This window comes from Mesocricetus auratus, unplaced genomic scaffold (assembly GCF_017639785.1).
Source record: "Mesocricetus auratus isolate SY011 unplaced genomic scaffold, BCM_Maur_2.0 Super-Scaffold_6730, whole genome shotgun sequence".
Taxonomy (NCBI): Eukaryota; Metazoa; Chordata; class Mammalia; order Rodentia; family Cricetidae; genus Mesocricetus; species Mesocricetus auratus.
Window position 1 is genome coordinate 57,092,181 of NW_024429184.1, and position 10,400 is coordinate 57,102,580.

Consider the following 10,400-nt stretch of genomic DNA (forward strand, 5'->3'; position numbering starts at 1 on the left):
CTGATGTTCAGATGTATCCCTTACAGAACATAGGCTAGTATTTACATGGAACCATGTGCATCCTGCTATATATTAAATTGTCATAGATTCTTCATAATACAAAGAACAATGGGAGTGCTGTGTAAGTAATTGCTATACTAAATTGCTTTGTTCATAATGACAAGGACAAAGCTGTACATGATCAGAACAGATGTGACGTTTTAGAAGTCTGGTTTGTTGAATTCACAGATTCAGAGCCCATGACACTCACTGCAGGCTGCTGTGTATACGAGAGATCCGCATTTGGGAAAGGATTGTACAATAAAGCAGAAACAGACAGAGGAAGTGGTGGATTTTGAATTCTCCACCTCCAAGGGCAGCACCAGTACTTACTAGTCCCTAGATGTGGGCTTCTCTGAGAAGGAAGCCACTGTAAGCACAGCTGTTCCCTCCAGCTGAAGCTGATGCTTGAGGCGGTCTACTGCCACCATCAAGACTGTCCTGGATAGAGTAGCTTGGTGGCATGTCTTAACATATATAACATATACTGTTATCTTAACATTTTACATATAGTGTTTTGTTTCCCCCTTGCTTATGGGATTCTTGACCTACAACAAGCTAATGGCATGGCAGGTAATCAATGGATTTATGACTGACTGACACACTCAAGTACTTGCTCCGGGACCTCTGCCTTACTGTAGATGGCTAGGCCTTCTGGCCAAGTTCTATGACAGTCTCAAGGTTTCTATTAAGCCCTGTCTCCCTGGGCACTACCAGATTTGTTTTAATGTGGGGCAAATGTTTTTCCTCCCCAGTGGCTCAAGAGCTCGGCATTCAGGAGAACTAGACAATACTTGCTGTGTGATACACCTCTATTTTAGCCTCAAGAACTCAGCCACCACTTATTATTAATGATTTCTCTTTCTTAAAATAATTTTCCACAAAATTTTCTTTTCTCTCCCATGCAACTTGTCAATTCAGAGTCTCTCCTGTGTGTTACTTGTGAAGGTTGAATGATACATCTTAGTCACTAATGTGACTGTCAGAGCTAGCCCTCTGTATGCCCTATGCCTTGCCTAATTGCCCCCTGTATTAAATGATGAGTGTGTTTGAACAAATGTATTTAACCTCTTTAACATTTCATGTGTTCCCCTGCAAAACAGGTATTTGATACCTCACCTTAGATTTGTAATGGGAAATAAATAAACCACTTCCTTGAAAACTATTTTTGAGCAGTCATTCTTCAGTACTCAGAATGCAGAATGTACCTGTGATTAAAACAAAAGCCTGCCCCCATGGCGTATACATTCTTGGAGGTGTGCTAAGCATTGGATGCTTGCTGAAGAGAGCCCAAGAGTTAGAAGTTCACTGAAAGCACTAAGGGCACTACGTTGGCTCTATTTCCAAGAGATACGTATGAAGAGGTGACACTTGAAAACAACCTAAGGGCATGGAAGACAGCCCAGCCCAGGACAGCCTGGGGGAAGAAGTGGCATGTGGTTAAACTGACAGGAGGGTCTGTTACCTGTCCCAGCATCAGATCACCAGAAGACAGAGCAAAAAATAGGAAATGAGGTGGTGAGGTGCTATGCCAGGCCTGGCTGTGTCACCCTACATAAGCCATGGGTGAAAATGTGCATGTATTTGAAGCACAAGGAAGTCACAGGAAGCTTTTAGCAAAAGAATGAGATGATCAAGTCTGCATGTTTAAGGGATTACTCTGGATAATTTGTGGGAAAGTAAAAACTAACAGCAAGAAATTCCAAACAACAGTCCTGGTGAGCTATGTGTGTTATTTCAGTTGAGTTTGTAAAAGGCATCACCCAAATCACAGCCTTGGGAAAACTCAGTAGGTTTTCAGAGTCTGTTCAGAAAGGCCTGCTCCTGGGACAATTCCTCAGGACCCCATTCAAAGTCAACTATAATTTCAATAGGGTTCTAATGAACTTTGGCCAGCAGACTAAAAATAACAGAAAAGGGGGAGGAAAACTGGTCTTACAGAAACATGTAATAATGAGCAACCTTATATCAAAGGAAAAAATTCCTTTTTATATATAAAAAACCAGTCTATAATCTAGTAGTAGCGTAGGAAGAGACAGGCTCTGAGGACTAACAGTGAATAGCAATTGCGATTTAAAAAATGCCCTTGGATCATCAATAACAGCTACCTTATGTTCTGTATAATTTGGTTAAAAAGCCAGGGAAATTAGTATTGCTATATTTGAAGAAGCCTTTTGCACTGAGAGGCAAAAACTTGATTTATTTGAAACATTCTCTTTTAACCAAAAGCTGCTTTTCTTAATAATGCTCATAAGAGAAATGTTAATGTCTTAAAAGGATATTCTCAGCAACAGAATAATATTCTTTCAACCAAACAAGTTGGCCAAATTCTTTATAAACTGATGGTTGTTGATTGTCTGAAGCTATTCCTAGTATTTAGTTTGTATGTTTATGTAAACTAGTATGAACTATGCATTTACCTTCATGAACACAAATAAGTAAACAAGTTGTGTGTGTGTGTGTGTGTGTGTGTGTGTGTGCGTGTGTGTCCATGCTTCGAAGGGTGTATAAATTGTGAAATAATAGACTTTTTTCTTCTTGTTTCCAGGTAGCTTTCTGTTTTCTCTAACTTCAAGGAAAAGCTTACAGTTTTCAGCTTAAAGAAATAAATAAAATGCAAGCATTTTGTACAATGTCCCTCATTGACTCTCTTGAGTTTTTGTTTTGGCAACTATAATGAGTCAGACAAGGTTAAAGTCACTCCTAAGGCCAGTAGATCCAAAACATAATCTATTCTTCCCATCATTAACTTTCTTTTTTGTTAATCATAGAATAATATGTTCTCCTTAACATATTTAACAGACCTTTTCTAAACCTGAGAGCCAAAAAAAAAAAACATAAATCTTTTGAGTTAAGTAATACTGACTTTCAAAATCTGGCTGATGTGGACATATTTCTATCCATTAAAATCAAAATTTATCTGAAGAAAATTATATGAGTTATTGGTATAGATTTATTGAAAATGTGCTCAGTGCAATCCTGTTCACAACAAAGATGTGAAACCTCACATAAATTAAAGAGTAAAGCTGTTTAACTCAATAAAACAATGTTATAGTGATACCATGGGAAATAGTGTTCTATGAAAATATGTATGAATCATTTTAAAGTGTTCACCATGTAATATTAAGGCTATAGAAGTAAGATACTAAATTAAGTGTAATAGGGTTTGAACTAGAGATGGATAAACATTAACATTAACCACCTTTCATTGTGACTCAGTGTTGGTCTTCTTTGCATTTTGTTTATTTCTCAATTTTCCACAATTATCATGTTGTATTTTTTAATTAGTACAAAGAAAGATATTTCTTAAAGATCTCCCTGTCTATTACATTTCACTATAGTTGCCCTCATGAGTATGGTGAGTAGTAGGGGAGGGGGCAATTTCATTTGACCAAGGGCAAGTTACTAGTGGGCACACCTCTGGAAACTATGACTGTCCTTCCCCAGCCACCATTATCTGCCTGTAAGTCCTCAGAAAAGGATAGGGCCTTATGAGTCCCTCCCTGTTCATGATGGAATGGTGATGGGGCCCAGGCTCATCAAATAACCAGCAAAGATTAGGAAGATGTGAAAGTAAAAGAGACTTCATGGGAAGAAGGAAGGCTTCATCTGAAGCAGATAGAAGACCCTCTCCTGTGCTTTGCAGGAATTCAAAATGGTTTCCTGGGATAAGAGAAGACTAATGGAGCATGGGGGTTACAGTCATACTCGTGTGTGTGTGTGTGTGTGTGTGTGTGTGTGTGTGCGCGTGCACGCGTGGTGTGTGTGTGTGTTGTGTGTGTGTTTATGTATATGTGTACGTATGTGCGTGTGTATGTGTGTGCATATATGTGCGTGTGTGTGTGTATGCGTGTGTGTGTGTGTAACTTCAAAGGAATAAACTCATTTAAAAATATTTTATGATCCACTTCATTGCAGTTTAATTTAAAGACAAAACTTCTGTACAGCTAGTAAGCACATCTTTTATACATGTAAGAGTTTTGTCTTAGGGTTACAATTGTGGTAACAAAACACCGTGACCAAAAAGCAAGTTGTGAAGGAAAAGGTATATTTGACTTACGCTTCCATCTCTCTGTTCGTTGAAGGGGGTCAGGACAGGAACTCAAACAGGGCAGGTACCTGGAGGCAGGAGCTGATGCAGAGGCCACAGCGGTTGGGGGGCATGGAGGATGGGGCTGACATAATACTAGCTAGCACAGAGAAAATTCTAAATTGCTAGAATACTGATTTTTCGCGTAAAGAAAAAAATCTCCCTTTATAGTAACTACAACTTTAAAACTATCTGAAATATTTTGTGCCTCCTAAATTACATATGAATTGTCAAAATTTAAAACTTCCCCTTCAGTTTCCCAAAAGCACTTTATAGTATGCACATAAACGCAAATATTGTTTTTAAAAAGTGCTCTTTCTTTTACTCTAAAATGTTTTCTTTACTTTAAAATATCTAGAATGAATACATTAGACTAGAACATGTCAAGTAACCATTTTATGTTATCAGTTGCCCAAACCTAAAAAATGAATGTTTTTCCTCTACTGAGAAGTGAGATCCAGAGCATGATCTGGGATTTTCTACTCTTTCCAGATGTGGACATAGTGACCCTGACATTTCTTCTTGAGATGGCTAGGCTGTAAGCAAGAGATGACACAGACTTGAAGTTGGGCAGAGACTTGATGTCAATCATCTCAGTCCTGAACTAATGGATCCAGAGTCCCCCTGTGCTTCTGAGTGATTCAGAATGGTTCTTTGGGACTCATGGCATTGGTAAATGCCACTTTTTATTCTCAGCTTCCACTCAAACAGTCGTCTACTTGTGAAGTACCCTTCTAGTCAGCAAAAATAACATAAAAATAGAAAATATTACACTAAAAAATTATGGTACCTTGTATTTAAAATATTTATCTCCGTGTCAAATGTGAAGGGGAGACAAGATATTGAGAACAAAGTCTTCTACCGATCATTGTCTATGTTCCTATTAGTGCCCATTCTCAGATCTACTAGAAATCTCCTTACTTTCTACCAGAAGATTCTCTCAAATAACACGATAGTTTATAGTGTCAGAAGCTTCCATATTCAGAATAATGCAAGCAACACCTGGCACCATACAGACACTCTCTGAAAGTCTAAAGAAGTTGAGATTTTAGGGTCTCATTGTCAAGCCCCTTAGAAGTGCAATGTGATACAGATGATGGTTTTAGTGCAAAAAGGCTTCCACAGGCATGTCTACAGTGATGCAGAGAGCCCAACAGTCCCACTGTGTCTCTGTTGTGTGTCTGGAGTGCCTGTTTTTAAATTTGCAATGTTCTCTGGAATCCTTGCTTTGAAGAAAAATGCAGCTGGAAAACAGGAGCTAAATAAGAGAATTAATAACTTTTCTTTGAAAATACATGCAATTTTGGAGCTGTCAATTTCAGCTATGTCTCTTTAAATACTTTTTTCTACTAGAATACAACTGGGTAGATGAGATTTAGTTTTTTTGTTGTTTTTTAAAATTCCATTATAAAAGTAATAGCCCTGTTTGGATGTTTTGTAAGCAGATAATATTCTGCCGGTGACTGTCTTTGCAGTAATGCATTGCTCTGAATTCGGAATTCTATTATTTTACATCTACAACAGCTTAAAGTGTACTTTTTTATAAACAGCAAACTTTGCCTCATAAAAATTCATTACATAAGGGCATAAACAAGTGACTTTCTTCTAGTCATTGGCAGTAAGTGATTCATCAGTTTTCCACCAAAAGAAGAAAAGACAAAAAACAAAAACAATTTCATTGCAGATGTTCTGTAATTTCTAGGCTCCCTGAGCTGTAGAACCATATTATACAAAACCAATGCAAGGGCTGGAAGGAGTTTGCTGAAGGCCTGCGCTTAGTCTCTTTAATAGGATTGAATATCATTTGCTGTCTCGTCAGTTGTAGTTAAAAAAAAAAAAGCTTAAGAAATTGGTTTCTTATTCTTCCTTTCTTTGCCTGTATTCATTCCACACATGGGTGGAAAAATTGTAGGAAAATTCAAAACCAGCAGATTCCTGGATGTCTGAAAACACACGCATTCCTTTTGCTTAGATCTTAGCATAAGTATCAAGAGAAATAAATTTTCCAATTCTAAATATATCTCTTTTTTCTATGTAATATTTATCTTTACCCTCTCCAACTCCAGAATGGTTAGAGAAAGGGACTGGTAAAAACTCAATAGATACCCATCTTCCAGTTAACAATAGACTCCTGCGTGTTATCCCTGTATAAATTACTTCTGCAGATAGCTAGAGTTGAGTTGCGTCCACTTTCTCAATGCTGAGGAATCCAGGTTTGGAGATTCAAAACAACGCCATAGAGATTAGAAGAGGAGGGAAGACCACAGTCAAGATGACAGTTACTCAAATCTGTTTGTGCTAGATGGGCACTGCCCAATAATGCGGCAAAGGGAAGGACTGGCTGTCCTCGAGAAGCAAGAGAAAATTAAAGTCAGTGTTTTCAAACAGATCCTCAATCCATGACCTCAGGTTTGGAATCAAAGTATGGTAACTAAGTTTACAAAAAATACCAGTTATGAGGTATTGCAGGCGTGGATTGGTAGAATTATGAGATAATTAAATACCAAGCTCATGCTTTGTTCCATTGTGACTCTTCCGTATATATTTTCTGTAATGAACTACTTAAATGATGCTCATAAACTTTCCTCAGCTGAGCAGTTCTCAGGCAAAGGTTTCCAGGCAGAAGTAGCTGTACATTAGTCTACCCTGGTGCTTGAAGTTTTTTGTTCTTTTGGCAATGGACAGAAATATAAATGCAAAGCATTATCTATGAGAAGGTAATTTGCAGGAGATTTATACATGCATGCATCTGGCAGGAATTAGAAGCAGACAAGGACAGGAAAAGTAGATCCTGTGCACCCATTTAAACACTATGAGAAACACACACACACACACCACTCTTGTTCATGCCCCGGTGTTAAAGATTTCACAATTAATACTTTGTTATTGTGGAGAGTTAGACAGTTAAAGATCCTCTCAGAATTCTTATGAACTGCCTTTAGCTCCATTAACAACCATTGCCCACCTCATGGCTGGTGTAATAATGCCAATGATTAACTATCATGTGCAATGTTTTAAAATGTTATAACTAGTAGACACTACTTGATTACCAAGCTCAAAGCCAAGAATGTCATCAGATAGCATTCAAAACCTACAACACAGATTCTCCCACTTTGTTGTAAGTGGCCTCCCTGGTGCTCCCACAAATATACATAGTAAGTGCCTTAATTTCAACTTCTGTCTTTAGTAACTATAAAAACTTCATGAAATTGTTTCCACATTGGAACTGATATTCAGGGTAACTTAATTCCATGTTTCTGGACCATCATCACTACTGTTGGCTCCAGAATAAACTTACCTCCTATTCTGTTTGAGGTGAGAACTATGTTTTGCATTGAAAACTTCCTGCCCTCTAATTTTACTTACTCCATCTAAATTCATTTTAAAGCATATTCTCCTTTAAATAAACTGAAATTTAAAGTCATACAATTAAGCCTTTCCCTCTCCCCACATTCAATTGAGACAAACATTTTCTGTACACTCTTTTCATTTTATGGGGCATTAAGAATCAGAAGGAAAATGAAAGACAAGAACCAACAGGTGAGAAGGTGGTGAGAGTAAATAAGATGTTCAGAGAGAAAGATTGGTGACATTCAATGAAGGACCTGCAGCTTGCTCCTGGAGACGGTGGTGTTTGAATCAACCTAGCTTGTAGGGTGTCTTCAGGTGAAGAGATGTGGAAAAGTACTCTTTAGTCAACAAATGAGCCTTAGTAACCACATTCAGACAAATGGTCATTGACAAGATAATTAAGATTCTATAGTGTGACACAAATGTGAAAAAGATTCAATGACAGACACAAGATCGTGCGTGTGTTCTGCCCTGAAAGAGCTCACAGATTTTCAAAAAAACTAGTCATCTGCCTGGCAAACAGGATTTGGTCAGAGCAAGGATTTCTGTGAGAGCAGGGCGAGTACACAGTATCATGGGACAGATAAAGCTTAGCTGGACTGGTAATCCCAACTGTGGTTGCCTTCAGAAGGATAAGGGCAGGAACACCAAAGTAAAGCTTTAGACCTAGAAATAGTAGACAATATTTCTGGCAAACACCTTTGGGTTTAGAGCAATGGTTTAGCATTTAAGCACCAGCATTACTCTTAAGAGGAACCAAGTTTTATTCCCAGCACACATCAGGCAGCTCATAACCTCCTTTAACTACACCTGCAGATAATTCTGTGTGTTCTGGACTTTGTAGGCTCCTTCCCTCACACTGGCACACGCTCACATATAAACACATGATTAAAACATAAAAATCTTAGAAACACATACATTTTGCACTAGATAAAAAGGAAAAATTGATAGCACTCCTCAGAAGCTGACACTGCTGCAGAACTTCTGTGAGGTCTTACAAAGCCATACTTCACAAAGGAGGCCACTAGATGTTTTCTACAGCCACACACAGCAATTGTGAGGACTAGCAGCTCTTCTCTGTGCTTTATATTCGAGACCACAGTGCGACTTAATCCCATAATGTTTAAGAAGCTTGCCCATAATCTCTGCATTTACTGATGTTAACAAAAATCGGAAATGTATCTAAAGGAAGAAGGGAGTCAGGGAGGAAAGCAGAGAAGAGGGAGGGAGAGAGGGAGGGAGGGGGGAGGGAGGAAGGGGAAGAGGGAGGGAGGGAGGAAAGCAGAGAAGAGGGAGGGAGAGAGGGAGGGAGGCAGGAGGGAGGGAGGTAGAGGAAGGAGAATTCTCAGGTCAAACTGCCCTTTGGAGCATAGGCAATGTTAGAACAGAAAGGGATTAGGATGTCCTGGGTAAGTAAGTATACAATGGCTTAACAGGAGAGATATGCTCTATGTTCAAAATGACTAACCACTATAAATGACCCTGAGACATAAGAAGAAGCATTTCTATCAAGAGTTCTTTTTGACCTCAGGGTGGAGGTAATGATCTGGGGCATTACTGATGCTTTTCTTGGAACTTATCATGGCACCTGGTCTATAGCAGTTGTCAATGATCGTTTATTGAATAAGCAGAAGAATGAACGAGAGAAAAAAGTAAAATGTCATTGAAGGTTTATTTTAACATTGGCCATTTAGGTTTTATTTTATCTCCAGTTTTTACTAATAATCCTAAATATTACTTTCTGGAGAAATTAGCTCTTTCTATGCTATCATAGTAGTATAAATTAATTTTTAAAGAACAGATCATGTGCAATAGAAATTTTAAAATATATTTCTATCCATCAGAAATTGTTATTTGTTTTGCTGAAACTCATGGGAAGCCTGCCTTTTTCTAAACAAACAAACAGAGTGATTTGGGGGGTAGAAATGAAGTAGGAGAGGGACTGAGGGCTGAGGAGGTAGGGGAAAATGTGGCTGGCATGTAAAATAAGTAAATAAATTTTTTTTTTGGTTTTTCAAGACAGGGTTTCTCTGTATTGCTTTGGAGGCTGTCCTGAAACTCGCTCTGTAGACCAGGTTGGCCTTGAACTTACAGAGACCCGCCTGCCTCTGCCTCCTGAGTGCTGGGATTAAAGGCATGCACCACCACCACACGTCAATAAATGTATTTTTTAAGGAAATTGTTATTTTATCTTTTGATGCTGCTAATATGTGGATAGATTTATTTAAAAGATGTTATCTAATACTATATTAGAAATGTTAACAATAAAAAACTAGTGGGATATATTAAAACAATTATGATAAAAAAGATAACACACAAGTGTGCCTATGTGTGTTTGTGAATAAGTATATATCAGTAACAAATGACTAGAGTGATTTATTGTGAAATAATGGCAAGGGCTATCTTAGAGATTTGGGTAATTTAGATGTTTTTCCATGTGATTACATTTTTCCAAATTTTCTATAACAAATATATCTTGGAAAACATACTCCTCCTAAGAATAAAAATGAAGGCTTGACTATCAACAATACTTACAACTCAGTGTGGTATTGCACACCCATAATCTCAGCACTCTGGAGGTAGAGGCAGCTGGAGCAGATGTTCAAGGCTGCCTTCCTCGGCTACATAGTGCATTAGAGGACAGCTAAGATGCAAGAAAATAATATTTTAAAAAGTTATGTGAAAAAAGTTACTAATTACTTGAAAGATAAAGGGATAATCTCCATCTTTTTTCTAGAAGGAAAGTATCTAAAAAGATGCTTGCTAGTAAAGGAAACACACATTGATGGTAAATTTATGCACTTTGTTCTACACGGGTAGAAATTAAACATAGATGGATTAGAATAACAAGACACTCTGGATATGAATATTAGTGACACAGCTGAGAAAAGCAATATGGCAGCCAGAAAAGGAAATGTTG